The sequence below is a fragment of the Cydia pomonella genome, chromosome 1, assembly GCF_033807575.1.
Source record: "Cydia pomonella isolate Wapato2018A chromosome 1, ilCydPomo1, whole genome shotgun sequence".
NCBI classification, from domain to species: Eukaryota; Metazoa; Arthropoda; class Insecta; order Lepidoptera; family Tortricidae; genus Cydia; species Cydia pomonella.
Window position 1 is genome coordinate 740,457 of NC_084703.1, and position 24,611 is coordinate 765,067.

A 24,611-nucleotide genomic window follows, 5' to 3' on the forward strand; every position below is an offset into this window, starting at 1 on the left:
TTTCCGTAGTAAAATCACTCAATTCATCATCTGAATTAAAGTTCGATTAGTTTAAATGTGTATTGTTAAATTTTATGTAGAATTGCAGCAACCAGTCAAATATTTACTTCAGAAATATTTGGCGTTTTTACTGAATAATTCGACAGAATACGAAGATTGAAAAAAATGCTGAATGTACCGAATGCCGAATATTCGGTGGATCTCTATTTGAGACTTGTATAACATTACAAATAACATTGTCAAAAACATCTGACTAAGCGTGGTTTTTGTATCCCGATACTAATGATAGTATATTAGCAGGGGATAGATTTAAGGGCACTTTTTGCTGTTGCTAAGTGTGCTAGCAGTTATTATGTAATAAAATAAAGAAAATAACTATTATTTATGATCACCATGCTTATTTCGCATTCTTTAACATTTTGTTAATTTTGTTTACACAGGAAATTATCAATAAAATAGGTAAATATATATTTCATTTTCCTTTATACAATTTAACAGTGAAAATTAAACCTTGCCGCTTAAGATCCTTATGTAACAACATTTACGTTATTTATAGCTCTAGCCACCCAGAGACCTATAAAAAGGCCTCCTATTCCAATGTATTTGTGTGGTGTAATATGTAAAAATATTATAAATAAATGAGTATGAAGACGGAAGTGGAGGGCCCGCACGTAATCACCTTTTCATACAAATATATTATATAGTCTGGATATTAACATTTATTGAAAATATTTTGACACAATTTGTTGTATATTTACTACCTACCACAGCTATGCCCCAACGCTTTTTTTTCGAATTTTTAATTATTATAAGAGTTAGGAGCATTTAAAAAATTGTTCTGATTTTCGCTCTCAATTTATACAATATTCAAAAATCTATAAAAGTCATAACCACTAAACGTAGAGGTATGGTTAATACATCAAATAATGTATAAATATTTTCCATAATGTCAATATCCAAAGAGGAAAATGGGGACAACTTTTGTATGGAGAAGCGGCCGTCCCCTTTCCTCTTAACTATGACAACTCAAAATTGCAAAAGACAAGGGCAATTTATATTAAAAATAAGAATGAGAAACTATTTATTGCCACAAAAAATACGGTGTTCGATACAAAATATATAAAAATAAAATTAACAATTATATATGTATGATAAAACATTTTTAATATACTGATCGTGTGTTGTTATAGTGGACCCGGGTATGTCCTTAAACTACGTCCAAAAGAGAGGTATGGGCATTGTGAATGTCATCTCGCTTTGTGTGGTAGGGCACAGCACAGCGGATGTCATTCCCGGTCTAGAACAGAGCCCAACTGGGGAAGTACCTCCACCTTACAGAAAACCGCAGCCAAATAACACTAGACCCTACTCATAGTATTATGTTCCTGCCGGTGAGTAAGGTTGCCAGAGTTCAATCAGGGTGCAAAGTTTTTGGGTTGGCAACGCGCATGTAACTCCTCTGGCTAAGCTGCAGTAACCGCTTACCACCAGGCGGGCCAGGACGGGATGCTTGTTTGTCACCGACGTAGTATAAAAAACTGATTAAAGGAACGGACTCAGCATAAGCTACGCCATTTTATTACAAGCTTTTATTTACTTTCACCTGACCGTTGTCTGTTTGTAATCAAATCTTGCAAGTTAAATTTGATCCAACTTCCCGGTTTTCGATTGAGCTGAAAATCTGCATACATATGTAAGTCGGGTGACAATGCAATATTATGGTACCATCGAGCTGATCTGATGATGGAGACAAGAGGTGGACATAGGAACTCTGTGATAAAACAACGCAACCTAATTGTGATTGGGGTTTTTAGAATTGGCTCGATGAGTATTAGTTGCCTGTGGAAAGAAAAGTACAGTCAGCGATAAAAGCTTGTAACAAAAATGAAATTTTTGCCAAAAACTTTTAGGATATGACCTCGAAGCGTGAACTTTCAGTCCCCCCTTCACAGAACCACATTGATGTATGTGGGTTTTGATTCGTGTGCGGCTAGTAGTTTCTGCAGATGAGTGTACCGTATTATTATCTATTCCCCCTATAGGGAGCGAGCATGAACTGTAGGAGGCAGCACAGGAGCTGTCAGATTTTTGGCGCGAGGCGTAAATGTGATGTTTATTGTTCCGATGTAGCCCACAAGATGGCAGAACCTACTATGCACAAGAAAACACTTGACGTGTAAATGTGCATGTTTATGGTTCCGATTCAGGCCACAAGATGGCAGACCCTCCAACGCGCACGGTCCCTATCGGTACACACGCCGCTGGGCGCGGCGCCATTAACCGATGAGCAATAACGTCATACTAATTTGATTACTTCACTTGTTTACTGAGTGACCATGAACTTACCAAACGTACACCTATTTAATTGACTTGAAAAAGATCCGAAATAAAACCGGCCAGGAGCATGTCGGGCCACGCTCAGTGTAGGGTTCCGTAGTTTTTTTTTTTTTTTTTTATTTAAATACACAATAAGAAATACACAGAATAATTCTTTTTACATATTTTTTCGCCAAACTGCTTGACAGTTTGTTGGCGAACGGTAGCACTCAACATTCTTCCTTAATCTACTGTGTAAGGTACAGTTACTCTTCCGTCACAATAAGCTAAACTGGAGCTTAAAGTATAGTAAATTGTTAACCAAGGGATGAAACGGTACCTTTCACCCGAGTTAAACAAATAGGCAAATTTGCATAATCAGTACCTAATTAAAGTAAGTCTTATTACTATGAAGGGGAAACTTTTTGCGATAACTCAAAAACAGCTTAACTGATCATGTCCGCTATAGTTTTCATTTAATGTATTTCTTAAGTTCTACTTCCACGATTTTTCATATTTTTTGGACGTATGGTTCAAAAGTTAGAGGGGGGAAAATTTTTTTTTTCTTTCGGTGCGATTATCTCCGAATGTATTCACTTTATCAAAAATGTTTGTTGAAGACCCCAATTAGTTTTGACAGACCTTTCCAACGACACGTGTTGCGAATCGACACGTGTTGCGAATTACCTATTCGCACATGTATCGTACAACGTTTTACAGTACATATGGCCCTTTAAATGTTCGACACAGTAACGTAATATGCTAATTTTCGCACTAGTGCGGTAAAGTAGTGTCATATGTACTGTAAAGATTATTAAAAGTCAAGGGGGCCAGAGGGCATTTGTAAGTCACGAAATAGTGTTAGTCATAAAAATAATGTCGTTGTGCGGACACGACCTTTGGCGTAATTACTCGAAGTGGTAAAGATGAGGCTTCCTTGATGATTAAGTGGTACTCCTACACGCTGCGACCCAAGAAGGCCGGGATGCGGCATTATACACTTTTAATCAATAAATAAAAAATATTATAGGACATTATTACACAAATTGACTAAGTCCCACAGTAAGCTCAATAAGGCTTGTGTTGAGGGTACTTAGACAACGATATATATAATATATAGATACATAAATACATAGAAAACACCCATGACTCAGGAACAAATATCCATGCTCATCACACGAATAAATGCCCTTACCAGGATTTGAGCCCGGGACCATCGGCTTCATAGGCAGGGTCACTACCCACGAGGCCAGACCGGTCGTCAAACTTTTGTACACTTAATTGTCTCTGCCAACTCAAAATGATGTATTTATGTCAGCGGAAAGAGGCGATGGAAGTCAAGCAATAAGACGTGAATGCCAAAAGTATTAAATTTTATCTTTTAATAAAACCGGTCAAGTGCAAGTTCATTTAACTTGCGCAACCAGAGTTCCGTACAAACTATGCAGAAAAGAATTTTGACCAGATGTATACTAAGTATAATTGTGTACCATCAGCCGAAAAAATGCACGAGGACTTTATCAATTCATTCATAATTTCTCTTTGCGTTTTCGCAGTTCACTGTACAGCGCCATCTCTCGGGAAATTGCCTAACTGATTTGCGCGACCTGTAAGTAAGTTGGTTTTAACAAGGATAATTCTTTATCATGTGAACTGATTTCAATAATTTTTGTTTCATTAGAAAGAAGATGTTTTAGTGTATTCTCATAGAAATTTAAAGTATAATAAACACCCGTAAAAGGAGGTTTAAATGCAAAATTTTTTTTGATCATTAAAACATAAATTTATCAAGATAGAGGTGTGTTTATATTTTTTCAGTTATATTTATAATAATGTTAATGTTATGTAAATTCATAATTTTCAATCAAGAAGATCATGAACAAGATCAGTAAGTAATAAAAATGTACGCGAGAGAGCATAATTTGAGAAATCTATTAATATACGGACTATGAGAGGGTGAAAAACAAACCGCATCCAAATATTCCCAACTCCAAGTAACCAACGTGTTCATCCCCGTGCCTTTTTCATCTCACACTCCTGCTACAGCAATTGAGCCTTACTGCCTTCATAACTAAGTCTACATTACAGCAAGCGAGTCCTCGAGTCGCAGCAATGTGAACCGTCTGTCTATACGACAAGGTCTATTTTACTTCCACAGGAGCCTATAGTAGAAGCAAACCAAACTGACGACCGTGGTCGTAAAACTTCTCATTCACACTCGCGTGGTCGTAGGTAGGATGAGAGAGATAGTGATATGACCCGGTCATCAATTCGGGTTGCGTGTACTATAGTTGACTTGGGATGTGATCTTTCCTGCCTTGGTGGTCGAGATTACTGAAGCAGGGGTGAAGTAAACTAATTTACTCGGGGTCATATGTACAGTCAATCAATTTGATTCCTAGGCCACTATAGAACCATGTCATAATGACTTCTACGACAGTGCTTATTGAGTGATGCGTGTCAAGTATCTAGTAGTTAAAGCGACAAGGTTCTATAGTGGCCTATTAGGATTCAAATTGGTTGACTGTACGTAGTCACGGGGGGTGACGGGTGATAGTTTTGACGTTTTCAAATGGTTGGATAAAAGACATATTGGAGAGACTCACCCTCAAATCGACACAGAACGCTTTCTCGTTCAATTATTAGTTTAATTAAACTTCCTCGTCAATAATTACTTGAAAATTCTGATATTAAGACCAAAGGGGACGGCCGTTTCTCCATACAAACGACGTCGGCATTTTCCTCTTTGAATATTGGTATTATGGAAAATATGTTTACATGATTTGATGTATATTAACCATAGCTAGGCCTCTACGTTTCACTTATTTCGATTTTTTTATTATTGTAAACATTAGAAGCGAAAAACATATATGTGACATTATCTATGAAAAGGGACCTTATTGTCGGTGAAGCTTACGCCATTCAATTCAATTCAATTCTTTATTTCATTAACAATACAGTATTGTGTTGTGTTGTGCTCAACTCAATTATCAACGATGCTCCCATATTATAAACGCCGCGCGACGCAGTGCGACGTAAGCACCATCGACAATAAGGTCCCTTTTCATAGATAATGTCACATATCATATTTTTTTAAATGCTCCTAATTCTTATGATGCCCTTAGTTTTTTGCCGAATTTTTAATTACGAAAAATTCGGCACTCTAGGGGCATAGCTGTGGTAGATATACAACTAATGGTGTCAAAATATTTTCAATGTGATTATCCCAAGAGGAAAATGTTTGTATGAAAAAAAGATTTCGCACAGGTTCTTCACTTTCGTCTTAATAACAAAACGTACGTGAGAGAGAGACATAAAAATACGGTTTCGCAAAACATTAAATCATAATATTTATTCACGATACAAGGGCGATAAATAGGAAATCGTAACGAGTGGCGATAAATTAAAACACGACCGAAGAGAGTGTTTTAAATCGACACGAGTTGCGAATTACCTATTCGCACGTGTATCGTACAACGTTTTTCAGTACATATGGCTCTTTAAAGTTTCGACATAGTTACATAATGAGCTAATTTACGCACTAGTGCGGAATAGTAGCACCATATGTACTGAAATAGTACATTACGATACAAGTGCGAAAAATAGGAAATTCGAAACGAGTGGCGATAAATTAAAACACGACCGAAGGGAGTGTTTTAAATCGACACGAGTTGCGAATTACCTATTCGCACATGTATCGTACAACGTTTTACAGTACATATGGCCCTTTAAATGTTCGACACAGTAACGTAATATGCTACTTCTCGCACTAGTGCTATAAAGTAGCCCCATATGTACTGTAAAAGTATTTTCGCAGCTCACTGTACAGCGCAACTGGTTTGCACAACCTGTATGTAAGTTGGTTTTTTCGAGGATAATTCTTGAAAAAGTATTTTTCGGTACATATGGTGCTACTTTTCCGCACTAGTGCATAAATTAGCTCATTATGTAACTATGTCGAAACTTTAAAGAGCCATATGTACTCGCAGCTCGTGTCGATTTAAAACACTCCCTTCGGTCGTGTTTTAATTTATCGCCACTCGTTACGAATTTCCTATTTTTCGCACTTGTATCGTAAATAGCTAGGTATTTTTATTCCATTCTTATTCAATATTATAGATAGGTAGGGTAGGACATGTAGGGTTGCCCAAGAATCCGGGGCATTGATTTTTCATATCTCAAGCTCTGAAAGTCGGTCATTGTTCGTATACAAAGTTCGCAGAAAGTGATACATGCTCTAGTGCAGAAAAGTGGTGTACTCCTCAGTATCTCCGTCCCATGAGCAACTGGGTGGAAAGAAATGGAAACATTGACTAATTTCCCCGCCTAGAACAATTGGTACTACTTAATACACTGGTTTCACGGTAGGTAATTTTCAACAATGACCAATTTGCACATTCACGTCAGTAGGTAATACGCCCTTTCCGTAATGAGTCGTCTACTTAGCGTTTTAGTAGGACGTAGAATATTTATTCTAATAAATTCTACTACCCTTGCCCCCAGGGGCCCATTTCTGGAACGGTATTATAGTCTAATATTATTAGCGTGTTGCCATGGTAACCCATACGATTAGACATTTCGTGGACTAATAATATAAAAGTCACTTGCACCATTTCAACTCGAGATTAACCGGTTAAACCTGGAGTTACCATGGCTACCTGTACAATATGACACTGGGTTAACGTTTTAACCGGTTAACCCCGGGTTAATGGGATGGCGCAAGTGGTGCTTAGTATAATAGCGTTCGAGAAATAGGCCCCTGATGGGACTGAATAATAAGAAAATAAAGTTGACTTACCCACTTGAGTGGTCAACTCACGGCCTTCGTAATCGGGTCATAATTAAATTAAATTAAATTCATTTATAGGCTCATATAGTTCGTTGGTAATTACTTATACTAGATTAAATTACACATTAACATTATTCAAAATTGATATAAAATAAAAAAATATCAAATCAAAGCGAAAATCAAACATTAAAATGCAATTAACATATAAAAATAGTCAAAACAAATTATTAAATTATCAATGTAAATAAATAAATTAATATTTTGCATTTTATATATCTGACTAACTTATTAATTTTTATAATCCAATGACATATGGGAAAATCAAACCTGCCATAATGCGGTGTCTATGTAGTCTGTGACTTAACGGTCTTTGTACAGCAATAAGCTCTAATACTTTAATCTTTGTGTGTACAGCTTGTTAAGTAATATTAAACGAGCACTATATTTAATTACCTGACACGTCGGCCATTTAATAGGTTAACTAAATTGGTCTGATAGCATCAGGTAATTTTGTAGCTGTAGAAATAAATGTTGAAGTCTAGTGAAAGGTACCACTTTGTTGCTTACCATTAGGACGAGATTTGCTTGTATCTTCATACGAATAGTTAACCTGTCAAGGCGTCCTTATGGCAACTGACAAAGTGGGACGTTTTGCCGGCGGACACAAATAAGCTTAGAGTGCTTACTTAATAAATCAGTTTACTTACTTAAAAATAAATAAAAATAAAAATAAAAAACAAGGTTATGGTATAAGCTTTTATCGCTACTGTACTTTTTTCACAGGCAACTAATACTTATCGAGGCTATTCTGACAACAATAAACACAATTGTATGGAAGGTAAAGGCAAGGAATAGAATCTCCTTAGGCAGAACTGTTGCAAAAGTGTCCAGCTGTCAGCTGCCTAGGCGTTATTGACGGAGTGAAGTGCGCTGTCTATGATTGGATTTTTTTCTCAAGTATTCTAGGTATTGTAGCGCCATATTTATGGTTTTTTGGCCGGACACTTTTTTGGGTTCCCTAGACAAATGGCAAAAAAACGGAAACCTTATAGATTCGTCATGTCCGTCTGTCTGTCCGATTATGTCACAGCCACTTTTTTCCGAAACTATAAGAGCTATACTGTTCAAACTTGGTAAGTAGATGTATTCTATGAACCGCATTAAGATGTTTACACAAAAATAGAAAAAAAAAAAACAATAAATTTTGGGGGTTTCCCATACTTAGAACTGAAACTCAAAAAATCTTTTTTCATCAAACCCATACGTGTGGGGTATCTATGGATAAGGTCTTCAAAAATGATATTTAGGTTTCTTATATCATTTTTTTCTAAACTGAATAGTTTGCGCGATAGACACTTCCAAAGTGAAAAAATGTGTGTCCCCCCCTCCTGTAACTTCTAAAATAACAGAATGAAAAATCAAAAAAATATATATGATATATAGTACCATGCAAACTTCCACCGAAACTTGGTTTGAACGAGATCTAGTAAGTAGTTTTTTTAATACGTCATAAATGGTACGGAACCCTTCATGGGCGAGTCCGACTCGCACTTGGCCGCTTTTCAATATTGGTATATGTACTGTTCCTTGCCTCTACCTTCCATAGAAAAATCAAAAAATAAATAATCTAAATAGTCACGTGGCTTTCCGAAGCGTCGAAGATTGATTAATATCACCTTATATCTAATTTATCGAGCATTAGTGAAGGTCTCCTATTAAGCTTGGGCAAAAATATAGATTTTTTTGTCTTTTAGAAAATTTTCAAAATGGCGGAGTATGGTCTAAATTATTTAAGCGCCAGTAGCTGGACAGTAGGGTCTATGGCACACAGACTATTGTGAGTTTCCTGTGATAATGATACAGCGAAGTATTTTTATTTTTTAAATTTATTGCGACTTGCGAGTAGCACTAGTTAATATGTCCAAAGCGGTCAACGTAAGAAAAATGCAGACGCAAGGAACAATGCTTAACAAAGTCACCAACAAACCACTACATACACAACAAAAAATATATATATTATAGTATTCTTAGTTGTGTATTGTGTTTGTAGTTTTCATAATCATCATAATCATAATCATTCTTTATTGCAACCGTGGTACAGTATAGATGTTATACATGATATACAATGTCTCACATGGACCCTGCAAGGGCACAGCATATAATATCTTATTATTCATAATCATAACTCATAACATATTATATTATTATTAGCAATGAAGCAATTCTTATATTACACATGAGATCACTAATAAATGTCAAAATAAATTAATTAATGTACAATATTCATAATACAGATTTAGTTTTGGTTAAAAATTTAGGTAAATTTGTAAATAAATGTCATTGTTTTCATTAGTAAAATATTGTTTTCATTAAGTTTTTAAGAGGATACACAAAATCGCCTTATCATACAAACGTAGACCTCATTTTCCTCTCTGGATATTAACATTATTAAAAATATTTTGACTCAGTCTGTTGTACGTATATCATCATACCGCGGAGCGGGGCGCGCTCTATGGCCCTGTTCGCCGTGGCCACGTCCGCCACCAACGCTGGGGTGCGAGCGCCACTGCGTCGTATTTGCAACACATACAATAACAGCCTCGTCTCTGTCGACATCTTTATCACTACCAAAATTCAATTTAAAAAGCAAATCCTTGGAATAATCCCAGAATACTGATAGTTAATAAGTCACATCATATGTTAATTAGATTACCTTTTCTTTTAATTGCAAAAATAGAAATCCAATTATTGTTATTTGTAAATATAGCCTTTACACATAAGAAGCTATAAATAGGGTTGTTTCCATTTTTTCGAAACGCTTGTATTACGTTCTATATTAACTAAAAGTTGCCCTAAAATTCAACTTTTATACTAACAACGGCTTTAAATATGTTAAATTAACAAAATATATTTTGACAGATGCTTTCGCGCCCAAAACGCTCTTTGAAAATTGTGTGACGTCACAGTTTACGGTTTGACACATAACTACATACACACGTAGAAGATACGAACTGTCAACTGACATTTGTCATTTGTTGTTTATCGCCTAACTGTCAACAGTGTCAATCCGAGAGTTGTGACGTCATCAGAATCTTCAATGACGTTTCGAGTTTGGTCACGTGACGTGTGCCAAAAGATATTTTAAATTCAATATTTACAAAAATATGGTCATTACAGGTCCCCTAAAAGTAGTTTAACATGTTCTTATAATCCAAAAGAATTTATTGGGTTACAATTCTGCCCTAAGATTTGTAGATGGAAACAACCCTATTGTTTGTTTTTGTTTACCAACATGCAATAGTTTGTGCCAATAGAAAATAGATATTCATATCATAATTAGAATAAGTAAACTGAACTGGACAGTGTATCTCGGTGAGGACTGTCGTGGAGGAAAATGCATGTTATACATATGTGTAAGTTAGTTTTAATAGAACCTTATGTACATTTTACTCTGTTTGATCTTCTAATTAATAAAATAAAATAAAATCAACCACAACGTCCACAACTATGCCCCTATTAGATTTTTTTCGAATCTTTAATTATTATAAAGGGGCATAGCACTGATTGCCTGTCAGTAATTTGTAGAAGCTGAAAACCGCGAATTACTGACAGGCAGAAATCGTCCGGCGAACTGCTGGGCAGGGATCGGAACCGGTTTTTTGCAAAAACATAGAAATAACCATATATTTCGGTTTATTTTATACTCTAAATGTAGGACTCAGTTGTGTTTTCAGATAACGACTTCGTATTATTGGATTGCCTAATTAGAAATGAAGTAATTAACAAAGAACGAAAAAATACCGTTTTCGTTCCCATACAAAAAATACCGGTTTCCGATCCCTGCTGTTGGGTAATCAGATGGTCCCTTTAGAGTTAAGTTAACACCTGGTGTTGCAGGTGTCCATGGGCGGCGGTAATCGCTTACCATCAGGTGATCCGTCTGCTCGTTTGCCTCCTCTACCATAAAAAAAGAGCATTAAATTTATGAAATCTGTTTTTCGCTCCTAATTTTTACACAAATAAGAAAATCGAAAAAAGGCAAACATAGGGGCACAGCTATGGTTAATATACATCAAAATATGTTAAAACATTTTCCATAATGTCAATATCCAGAGGGGAAAATGGGGACTACGTTTATATAGGGAAGCGCCCGAAGTGTATTCTCTTAAGTCGTTTGGAATAAATAGTTCAAAATAGATGTTTCCTTACTTTTCTCCATGCACCATGTTTATGTCTCTGTTAAGCCTGATGGTTAACTGGTAGAGAATGCCATTAGGCATTTAGTCGTTAAAAACTGTAAATAAATTTCATCCACTTAAACGTCTTTAAGAGGCAAAAGGAATGGTAATTTCTCCATACAAACGTACTCGACTCGAAAAAAAAAAAAAACTGTGTCGGGCTGTACTGTTTTTTGATATTTGAACTTTCAATCCCAATTAACCCTCTTGTAGTTCAGTTTTCAAACTCTTTTATATAATATTTGAAGTTGTCCACGAAAGGACAAACAATAAGAAGTCGTAGTTTAAACTTGTAGATATTTAATTAAAATTATAAAAAAATACAAAATGTGTATGACACGCAAAGTTCCGTTGTATAGATATGAGTAGGTATTGACAGATATACGATGATGTGTATGGAGAGTGGAATTAAGAGGAGTGGCATCTCTTATGGTAGAACTGTTGCAAAAGTGTCCAGCTGTCAGCTATAAATAACAGTTCCAAATCTCTCCAGAGTAGCGCTAGAGTAGCTAAGAACCTAGGCGCTATTGACGGAGTGAATTGCGCTGTCTATGATTTGTTTTTTTTGTTCAAGTACTCTAGGTATTGTAGCGCCACCTATTTAAAGTTTTTTAATGACACTTTTTGGTACATGGAGATTTCGTTCATTATGTCCACCTTCCGTAAAGACGTGGAGTTATTTTGACACTTGGTCCGTGACGTAGCTCTACTCGTCCGGTAATCATGTTAACCGTTCCGTTTCGCGTGAACAGAAGTATATTTCAAATGTTAAGGTCCTAGTTTTACCTGTATCAAATATCAAATCACCCAGAATTTCGCAAAAATAACACAGAAACGTAAAGAAATAAAAGAAACCGAGTGTACAGTCAGCAATGTAATCATTTATAATTAAATAAGACATTGTAAATTGTACCTTAATACTACGTCGGTGGCAAACAAGCATACGGTCCGCCTGATGGTAAGCAGTCTCCGTAGCCTATGTACGCCCGCAACTCCAGAGGAGTCACATGCGCGTTGCCGACCCTAACCCCCTCCCCCCGCGTTGAGCTCTGGCAACCTCCCACATAATTCAATCCTTTAAGAACATTGCCGTGCCCTACCAGCGGCGGTATGGTTCCATTTTTATCACTTGTCACTATGCCCGTCACTTTTGCGCATATATACTTGTTAGAACGTGACAGTCATGGTGACAAATGATAAAGAGCCGACCATATTAGCCCTACTAGGCCTATGTGCCTGCATATCTACCATGGATGCAATAAATATATGAATATGAATACAGCAGCTACGTTTTAAAGCCAAACAGTTAAAATATTGTATCACTCTTACTAAAATTCATCTCCCTCGTGACCCTCGTACGGACATTGGTGCAAGCGAGATGCACTGCGTTTCAGTTGAAGCAGTTGCTAGCGTTTAAGGCCCCCTGGATATTGATATTGACATTATGGAGAATATATTTATTGTATATTAACCGTTGCTGTACTCCTTCGTTTGTTTTTTTATTACTATAAGGGTTTACACAAATTCCATACCCATTATCTAGTCTTCTAACTCTTATAATAATCAAAAAATCTAAAAAAATCAAACGAAGGAGGTGTTTAAATTACGATACAAATGCGAAAAATAGGAAATTCGTAACGAGTGGCGATAAATTAAAATACGAAGGGAGTGTTTTAAATCGACACGAGTTGCGAATTACCTATTCGCACATGTATCGTACAACGTTTTACAGTACATACGGCCCTTTAAATGTTCGACACAGTAATGTAATAAGCTAATTTTCGCACTAGTATCAAATATCAAACATTTATTCAGCAAATAGGCCACAGGGGTCCTTTTACATGTCCATTTTTACAAACAATAAAAATTACAAAAAACAATTACAAATATGGAATCGATGAAATAATAAATACTTTATTAGAGATGTATACTGTCTCTAAATGTCAAATTACACAAAAAACTATGATAAAAAAAATAAAACCAAACAAATACTAAAATTCTTTAGAGATGTACAAGTCTCTAAGTGTCAGAGATAAAATATAAAAAAAAGATATTAAATTATCCTTAGAGATGTAGAGGGTCTCCAAGGCTTGAATTCTTATATAAATCATTAAAAGACAAAAAATTAAATCATACAAGAACCGAATGAAGTGTCTCACGTTAATGCCACTCAAAAGTAAAGTTACATACTTATAACATAACATGAAGCCCGTGTAAGCTTAAACAGACCGGTCTCCAGTAAAGTTAGTGCGGTAAAGTAGCACCATATGTACTGTAAATATTCTTTACAGTACATATGGTGCTACCTTATAGCACTAGTGCGAAAATTAGCATATTACGTTACTGTGTCGAATATTTAAAGGGCCATATGTACTGTAAAACATTGTACGATACATGTGCGAATAGGTAATTCGCAACTCGTGTCGATTTAAAACACTCCCTTCGGTCGTGTTTTAATTTATCGCCACTCGTTTCGAATTTCCTATTTTTCGCACTTGTATCGTAATCTACTATTATTGCACCAACTAAACTACAAATAAAATAGAACCAGGTAACAACAGGCGGTCTTATCGCTAAGAAGCGATCTCTATGGTATGGTAAATTTACATCAAATTATATAAAAATATTGTATATCATGTTAATATTCGGAGAGAAACATGACTACGTGTGTAGAAGCAGTCAATCTCTTTCATCTTATTATGATGGGAGTACGCTTTTCTGCATAAAGGGACATATCTCTATCGACTGTTTTGCCGACCGTACAGTATGATGGCACCCAGATTGGCTGCCAGGCCGATCGCTGCCCATCCGTCACCCGAGCTTGCTTTGCATGCGAAAATAGCTTCGGAATATCTACATTTTACGAGAAATCATAATAAATATACTTATAAGACTAGAGTACAATTTTCAGTGCACATTAGTGTTATTATTATAACAATTCCACCCATAATGTACACCCTTAGGGTCTGTTGACAAAATCCAAGTAAAGCTTAGCTGGTAAAGTGCTAAGTTTTGCAGGTTTATCTGGCAGTTAATTTATTTGTTGATTAGCTATCCGGTACTTTATTCAGGCTTTGTAACACAGGTCCTTAGCCAAATTTAGCGAGAACATTATAGCGTCGGCTGAGAATACGTTGGTCCCATATACACTTTTATGAGCAAAATAGTTTTATAATGATTCCTAAAATAACAAAAAAATATGCTATAATAGGGTTGTTTCCAATTTTTTGAAACCTTTGTATTACGTTCTATATTAACCAAAAGTTTCCCTAAAATTCAACTTTTACCGTTAAAACGGCTTTAAATATGTTCGATTAACAAAATATATTTTGACAAATGCTTTCGCGCCCAAAACGCTCTTTGAAAATTGTGTGACGTCACAGTTTACAGTTTGACACAACTATGTACAGTCAACCAATTTGAATCCTAGGCCACTATAGAACCTTGTCGCTTTAACTACTAGATACTTGACACGCATCACTCAATCAGCACTGTCGTAGAAGTCATTATGACATGGTTCTATAGTGGCCTTCGAATCAAATTGGTTGACGATGTACGTACAGAATAAAATTTGATACTCAAGCCGTAGACGTTTAGGTGGTAGGCAAGCTGGCTACGGCTTGAGTATTAAATTTTGTACTGGGAATTGACAACGGAGGGGCCTCGGTTGATCGCCTAAAAACTGTCAACAGTGTCAATCCGAGAGTGGTGACGTCATCAGAATCATCAATACGTTTCGACTTGGGTCACGTGACGTGTGTTAAAAGATATTTTAAGTTCAATACTTACAATAATATGGTCATTAGAGGTCCACTAAAGGTAGTTTAACATGTTTTTATAATCCATAAGAATTTATTGAGATACAATTCTGCCCTAAGATTGTAGATGGAAACAACCCTATTGACACTAATCGGTTTAAAAATATTTTCAAAAAATGTAGTTCCATATCCTAATTATGAAGAAAGAAAGACAATACATTTATTTATGATAAAACAAACACGGATGACAAAAACATGTTGACAATACAATGTATAACATTTAGCGCAAAATGCCATAAGTGTCACAACTCAGCATGTAGCTGGCAAAGCCAGCGCTGTTCTTCCGTTGTGACCCAGCCGTACTAATTTAGACGTAGGTAATTTTACTAAGATAATGTACTATCTGTTAACTGAAAATTATCACAAAAGTTGTTACATATCCGACCGGTTTGGCCTAGTAGGTAGTGACCCTGCCTACGAAGCTGATGGTCCCGGGTTCAAATCCTGGTAAGGGCATTTATTCGTGTGATGAGCATGGATATTTGTTCCTGAGTCATGGGTGTTTTCTATGTATTTAAGTATTTATAAATATTTATATATCATATATATCGTTGTCTAAGTACCCTCAACACAAGCCTTATTGAGCTTACTGTGGGACTTAGTCAATTTGTGTAATAATGTCCTATAATATTTATATTTATTATATTTATCCCTTTCAGGAATCTCTTCCAGTTACTCTTTGAGCAATTGAAAAAGACTTATATTATTTTATTATTATCTTTATTTATTTTGGATCTTAGGTTAGGCATTTTATAATATGATTATAAAAGTAACAAAATACATATAAACACATTATAAAAAACCTAACGGGGCAAGGTCCAAGCTGCCGGTGGTCAGGGCCGCAGAGAGAGGAACCGGCGGACTATCCGCGCCGTGTCCAAGATCACCGCCTTCTGCATCTGACCCTTGATCCAACCACCCAGCGAGTCTCTCAAGGTGTTGGTGGAGACTCTTCGCTATGAGACCGTTCGCTGAAACGACTATCGGGACAATGATCGTCGAATCAACATCCCACATGGCGGTTATCTCGTGAGCCAAGTCTAGGTACTTACTGGACTTGTCCTTCTCGGCTTTCCAGAGATTATTTTATTATATTATTATATTCAGTAAAACAACACGTAATATATCTAAGAGCCCCATTTGAGCGCTTACGATAAAAACTCATAAAACTTATCTGATGTAGTAATAAAAACTTGGAAAATATCATAAAAACAACCGCCTACTAACATAAATACATATTTGGTATGAAATTAATAAAAATTATGTATGCCCTATGCTCTTAAATTTTCGTAGGTGGATGAATCAACTTTTTTTGTTTTTTTATCCTGTCCCGTTGTCCAAGGGACAACAGTGGCACAGTTTGTTTGAAGAGAGGTTGTATGCCGTTCTATTAACATGCTTAGTAGGGGGCCCATTATGGACATTGGTTATAACGACCACAAAAACGCAAGTTTAATACATTTAAGTACCATAAAATCAGTATTTCAATGAACTTTTGTCCCCTGGACAACTAATCGTAACCATGGCAACGAGTGACGCTAAAAAGTTGATTCTCCCAGGTACAGTCAGCATCAAAAGTAACGGATGAAACAAGGTGTGAAAAGTATCTACCATTCTGTAACAGCTTAGCAAAATTTTATGGTTTTATATCTAGAACAATTAAGACTGTAAAAGATATGCTTTTGAATGTGAATTTTAGAGATTTATTTATATATATGGAAAAGTTATCCGGAATATCAGATACTTTTGGCGCGTTGTTTCATCCGCTACTATTGATGCTGACTGTACAGTCGCTTCCTAGTTGACAATAGTACATTACGATACAAGTGCGAAAAATAGGAAATTCGAAACGAGTGGCGATAAATTAAAACACGACCGAAGGGAGTGTTTTAAATCGACACGAGTTGCGAATTACCTATTCGCACATGTATCGTACAACGTTTTACAGTACATATGGCCCTTTAAATGTTCGACACAGTAACGTAATATGCTACTTCTCGCACTAGTGCTATAAAGTAGCCCCATATGTACTGTAAAATATTATTTTAAATGATTTTCAAGTTAATATGGGTTCACGATAACTTGGTTGTCAACACTAACGGAATAAATGTCCAATGTAAAGTGGACCCTACATGGCTCAGCAATTAAAGTCCGTGACTATACTTAGCACCAACATTAAATAGAAAAAACCGGCCAAGTGCGAGTCGGACTCGCGCACCGAGGGTTCCTTATAAACCTGTAGGTGGGTGAATCAACTTTTTTTGTTTTGTTATCCTGTCCCGTTGTCCAAGGGACAACAGTGGCACAGTTTGTTTGAAGAGACCTTGTATGCCGTTCTATTAACATGCTTAGTAGGGGGCCCATTATGGACATTGGTTATAACGACCACAAAAACGCAAGTTTAATACATTTAAGTACCATAAAATCAGTATTTCAATGAACTTTTGTCCCGTGGACAACTAATCGTAACCATGGCAACGAGTGACGCTAAAAAGTTGATTCACCCAGGTATATAAGCAAAAGGTCACCCATGACGACAATCGAGTCGTATCAATTATTAAAAATATTTTTATTATATGATGTAACTAAAAATTTACGGTTTTCGCAATTTTCACGGACACAGACAGACGGACGAACGGACGGACAAAATAGTGATCCTATAAGGATTCCGTTTTTTCCTTTCGAGGTTCGGAACCCTAAAAAGAGTCGGACCTAGCTTTCTCTGCATGGCATTTGTAATGACGAACTGTTGTTATGCCATCATTAATGTTAAATGTCTATAATAATATAACGTTTATAATAACACTCCCACACTTTGTTATATTCAAGTAGGTGCAACGTCCTAAATTATTATTTTCGTTGTTAATTACAAAATTAAAATATGCTTTTGTCAAAAATTTCATCGCGGACTGTACTTCCCTTACCACAGACAACTAATAGTCATTACGACAATTCTAAAAACCACAAACACAATTAGGTTACGTTGTTTCATCACAGAGTTCCTATGGCCTCCCGCCTCCATCATCAGATCAGCTCAATGATACCATAATATTACATTATCACCCGACTTAACATATGCAAATTTTCAGCTCAATCGGAAATCGGGAACTGGGTCCAATTTAGCTACCAAGATTTGACCCACAGATACATACATGCTAACAATTAACATGTTACATACATGCTAACAAACAACATACATGCTAACCATTAACATGTTAAATTAAAGCTTGTAAAAAGTAGGTACATACTCAAAAGAAAAACAATTAAAACATACTTATTTAATTATGTTAACTATCGGTAGCTTATAAATTATAATTCTTATGCCTACCTATCACATACATTAGAAAAAACCTCACCTCAGAAAGTGTCATGAGTGCGCCAAAAAAACCGCAAAATTTCGGTGCGTTCGAAAACCGATGTATCACACACGTTCGCGGGACGCGACGAGATGGTAGCCACTGGCTGGACAGGCGTGGGCCCAGATCACTAGCCCGGTGTGGTAGACGCAGCATAGCCTTACAAACATTATATTTCTTAAAAGCTGTATGATTTATTTATGTATTTATTTAGCCTCTTGTATGTGTAGATATGATGGATGAAGATGGATGTGGATGCGCGGCGAGGGATGTGTTGGTTAGGAACCAATAAAATCACTTCATTTACCTGTCCTCGCTCAGCACAGCTCTAGTCGGCAATTTTTCTAAACATATCCTCACAAATATCTAGTATGCACTAGCCAAAATATCAGCTGAACAGACCATGAATGTATATTTTCCCAAGCTGTAGCTGATGCGGTCAGTTATTTATTTTGTGATCCGGCTGCACATTATCCAATAGTTCCAATTTACTTAAACGGTTTATATTATAACTTCTTAATAACCCGCTGGCTATGTGATTTCTACACATAGTATATAGGCCGGATTAGCCCCAATCAGAGTTTGACTGTTTGTCAATTTGACAACTAGTTTAATTTAAACCTCGATAAATCGTACTATACCATAGTACGATTGTACGATTTATCGACCACATATACGCCAGTATAATTTTAACTTATCATTCAAGGTTCAAATATTCAAAATATTTGTAAATAGTAAACGGATACATACGTTAAAAATACAAAGTTTTATTTACAATAACTATATACATAACGGATATATACTAAGGTATTACTATAACTAGCTTAAATCTGAACCCGGGTACCGGGTACTTCCTTTGGACCCGGGTACGTCCTTAAACTATGTCCATAAGAGAGGTATGTCATCTCTCTTTGTGTGGTAGGGCACAGCACAGCGGATGTCATTCCAGATCTAGAGCAGAGCCCAACTGGGGAAGTACCTCCACCTTACAGAAAACAGCAGCCAAATAACACTAGACCCTACTCATAGTGTTGTGTTCCTGCCGGTGAGTAAGGTTGCCAGAGCTCAACGAGGGGGGGCGGGTTTAGGGTCGGCAACGCGCATGTAACTCCTCTGGAGTTGCAGGCGTACATAGGCTACGGAGACTGCTTACCATCAGGCGGGCCATATGCTTGTTTGCCACCGACGTAGTATAAAAAAAAAAAACTAAAATAGACTCTTAGTGCATCGTAACAAGGTTGCTGGCGGCCAATTAGATTGCCCTTTCAAATGTAGTCCTCAAATGAATCATTAAATCTGGATTCATTGAAATATTTGGATTTTTGTGAAAAACGTGTACGGCCTGGAAAAGGGTTAAACTAGCAAATTTTCGTACCCGATCGTCAAAAGGATAAGGCGTCTAATGCTGGTAGTCTACGTGCGTGTACGAAATATAAGTACGTTATGTACATAGTAAAACGCCGCTAAAGTTTTCGAAAATAACACCAGTGTAATAAAAACTTTAGCGTTAACGTTGTTTTCAGGATGCGGTAATCATTTTACGGTGGTTCGCAAACTAATTAATGACCAGGGAGTTTTGATGCCATCGCTAGCAATAACCCCCTTTAACATAAAAATGTACAAGACTCAATTAGTTTATAGATAACTGGGAGTTTTCAGAACATTGGGTATCCAATTAGCTTAATTTGTAGTTGTGTTAAGTTATTTAATGGACCCGAGTACGTCCTCAAACTACGTCCACAAGAGAGGTATGGGCATTGTGAATGTCATCTCGCTCTGTGTGGTCGCAGATCTAGAGCAGAGCCCAACTGGGGAAGTACCTCCACCTTACAGAAAATCGCAGCCAAATACCACTAGACCCTACTCATAGCGTTGAGTTCCTGTCGGTGAGTAAGGTTGCCAGAGCTCAACGAGGGGCGGGAGGGGGTTAGGGTCGGCAACGCGCATGTAACTCCTCTGGAGTTGCAGGCGTACATAGGCTACGGAGACTGCTTACCATCAGGCGGGCCGTATGCTTGTTTGCCACCGACGTAGTATATAAAATAACCGGCCAAGAGCATGTCGGGCCACGCTCAGTGTAGGGTTCCGTAGTTACTCTTCCGTCACAATAAGCTAAACTGGAGCTTAAAGTATAGTAAATTGTTAACCAAGGGATGAAACGGTACCTTTCACCCGAGTTAAACAAATAGGCAAATTTGCATAATCAGTACCTAATTAAAGCAAGTCTTTTTACTATGAAGGGAAAACTTTTTGCGATAACTCAAAAACAGCTCAACTGATCATGTCCGCTATAGTTTTCATTTAATGTCTTTCTTAAGCTCTACTTCCACGATTTTTTTCATATTTTTTGGACCTATGGTTCAAAAGTTAGAGGGGGGGGACACATTTTTTTTTCTTTCGGAGCGATTATCTCCGAATATATTCACTTTATCAAAAAATGTATCTTGAAAACCCCTATTAGTTTTGTAAGACCTTTCCAACGATACCCCACACGCTAGGGTTGAAGCGAAAAAAAATATTCACCCCCACTTTACGTGTAGGGGAAGTACCCTAAAAAAAATTATTTTTTTAGATTTTATTGTACGACTTTGTAGGTTTTATTGATTTATATATCCATGCCAAATTTCAGCTTTCTAGCACTAACGACCACGGAGCAAAGCCTCGGACAGACAGACAGACAGACAGACAGACAGACGGACATGGCGAAACTATAAGGGTTCCGTTTTATGCCATTTGGCTACGGAACCCTAAAAACAGAAAAACCTCATTTGATGTAAGGCAACAGCTCTTTTTTGGTATGATTTCCATGTATTATAAGCCCCACAGTAAGTTTAAGAAAGCTTATATTATGAGTACTCAAAGATATATATAATATATAAATACTTAAATATATAGAAAACACCCAAGACTCGGGACCAGGATTCGAACCCAGAACCATCCACTTCATAGGCAAAGTCACTACGCACTAGGCCAGACCAGGCATCAAATCAGGATTGGCAAAGCTAACGTAGGGATCCCTAAATTCACCCTCAGTGCCAAACTTTACCCAAATAATCAAAAAAAAATCACAATAGCTGTGTACAAATATCATAGAACTAAAAAAAAAAAACCAAAATATCCTTACTTTGTCATCCGTCCCCAGCTTCGTCTAATCATTTTACTATTACTAATATTATACTAAAACATCTTCCGAATCCCAAATGTAGAATTACAAAACGTCCTATACAAGTTATAGCCCTAATATATTTAAGGGAAGTATATTAAACCAAACTCCCACGTGGGTGGGTTGTTGACTGTTGTAGGATCGATTTATGACTGATGAGCCACTTTTACTGAAATTGTTGTGCAACTAAGCCCTGGGATTTTTCCAGTCTAGATAAGATATTCAATACCTAGATTAACTAGTATTCATTCATACTAGATACTTTAAACTTTGTTTTACCTTTCACGTTTTGTGATTTTAGTAGTAAATTCTTTATTGTACAAAAATACATATTAAAAGTAACATACAATTAGTAAGAAGTACAAAGCCGTACTTATCCCTTTGAGGGATCTCTTCCAGTTAACCTTTGAGTAGATGAGAGGAGAGAGTGAAAAGAGGGTGACAAATGCAGCAAAATTTACAACAAGGTACCAGAAAGACAAAGGATATAAATACATACATAATTTATAGGAACCAATCCAATCCATTTTAATGTTTTTTTTTTCAGAGTATTTGAGAATGTAATAGTTTTTGTATTGTTAAAATTATATCATTAAAAACTAGTAAAATATGAAAAAAAAAAAAAAAAATATAGGATAACTGACTGATGTTCTCCCAGACGCATCCGTCGACGGCGACACCCAGACAAATCAGGTATTAACCTCCGGCCGCAAGTCGTGCAATAAAGCTCGCTATTTGAGTCGTAAGTGTATTTGTAGGGCTTGGGCCGAGATTTTCGAGAAAGGAATGGGGAAAATACAGTAAAGATTGGAAAGAAGTAGAAAAATATAATTAATCAGTCAGATATCCATAGCATCTTTAACCTCCCCTTGAGCGACGTAACCGATTCTGCCTGTCTGAGCGAAACAGGCAGCTCATTCCACAGCTTCACTGAACGCAGTGCGAAGGAATTGAAGTACCATGAATCAGTGACCATGCTTACCAAGCTGAAGGTCCTGGGTGTAAAACACGTCATTTATTTGTGTTTTAATATAATATTTGTCCTAAGTACATTTAAGCAGGTTTCTATGAGGATAGGAAGATCGAGTAGATTGTAAAGTATATACGACTCAAGTCCGGATTCATCCCGAGGGTCGTGAAGTTAGAATCTAAACATATTGTGAATTTTAATTCTTTTGGGGTGAGATTTCCGACTGAACGTCTAGAGATTCACCAAGGAGTTTTGGACGCCCTGACTCTGCGGGGTTGCGAACTGCATCACAGCCATAATGGTAAGTTTTTTTCACTTTTTAGTTTTGAGTTATATTTTATAATAATATGTATGCTAGTTTTAAGTTATTAACTATGGGCTAGTAGTCAGCAAATACACCAGGGAAGTAAAATTTTCACAAATACTTAAAAAAACAAATATTTAAGGGGCCTCCCATACAACAAACGTGATTTTTTTTGCTGTTTTTATAGATAATGGTACGGAACTCTTAGTGCGCGAGTCTGATTTGGACTTGCCCGGTTTTTTATTATAATATTACGTATTACAAAGGTGTGTTCCAGTTCCGGTGTTCCGGAATAAGTATTTGGCTATCACTATTTATTTGTTGCTGATGGTACAAGCTTTGTTTAGCTCGAGACTAGCCCGATCTGTGGAAGGTTATCCCCAAATATTTATTTATTATTTATTCTAAATCGATATGTTGCGAAACCTTTCGAAACATAGGAGTCCCAATTTAGGGGCCTTGTGTTTTCTATTTTACCTATTGTTACAAATCCTTGGTGAGCTGATAAATATTTTTTCATTATTTTTATTTACCTATATCATGAGATTTCGACTGTTGTAACAATAATTAGTTACACAATTTATTTTCGGATCATACTAACAGGCCTGCTAGCATGACTTGCGTTCTCGCAGGCGACTCCATACATCCAGGTCCGGATTTAGAGACCTAGGGGGTAAGCACTTGGTGTGTAAATTCCAGCCCAAAGTTATCGGGGCCCTTCTCCATCTCAAAACATTGCCAGGTGGGGGCCTAGGCGGAAATCCGCATACTAGCGCGACCTAAAAGTTGAATGTCCTATTCATCCTAATCATCCTTCATGTTTGGATGTATTTCACAGTTAGGCTAAACACATGTCACGACATACTTGAGTTTTACTGCTCATGCTCAGTTATTAGTAAAGTTGAGTCCACTAAATACCTTGGTGTAATGATTGACCAGAGACTAACCTGGCATGTGCACACTGAGCTGATAATGTCCAGGACACGAAAATTAATCTACATTTTTAAGAGTCTGCGGCAAGTGGCTTCCAAGGATCTGATGAAACAGATCTACGTGTCTTTGGTACAATCTGTTCTTAGCTATTGCATACCGGTTTGGGGCGGGGCTACAAAGATAAAATTTCTTGAACTAGAGAGAGCTCAGAGGTCACTACTAAAGGTGATGCACTCTAAGCCCTTTAGATTTCCCACTAAAGATCTTTACGAGGTCTGTGATTTGTTGTCAGTTAGAAGACTTTACATTTTAAATGCAGTCCTAAAACGCCACAAAACATTAACTTATAAAATTAACACTAATAATATTAATAAACTGAAAAAACCAAATGCAATCTCTGCGCCACAAACTAAATCAGTTTTTGCTAAAAGACAATATGAGTTTCGATCAGCTAAAGTATATAATAAAATTAATAGCGATATTGACATTTATTCATGCGTGTATAGAGAGTGTAAGAACAAAGTATGTAACTGGTAACACACACACACACACACACATACAGACACACACACACACGCACACGCACACGCACACGCACACGCACACGCACACGCACACGCACACGCACGCACGCACGCACGCACGCACGCACGCACGCACGCACGCACACACACACACACACACACACACACACACACAAGAAAAGATAATTGTTGTACATTCT

At 36.8% G+C, this 24,611-nt stretch overlaps 1 long non-coding RNA gene across 1 annotated transcript in view; it reads left to right on the top strand.

The window, feature by feature from the left end:
- Nucleotides 1–5,345: 5,345 nt before the first annotated feature.
- LOC133526474 (uncharacterized) overlaps nucleotides 5,346–24,611 on the top strand; it is a 172,682-nt gene continuing 153,416 nt past the window's right edge. The window contains exon 1 of the long non-coding RNA XR_009800732.1: nucleotides 5,346–6,121. This is a non-coding gene — a long non-coding RNA (uncharacterized LOC133526474). The remainder of the gene's footprint in view (nucleotides 6,122–24,611) is intronic.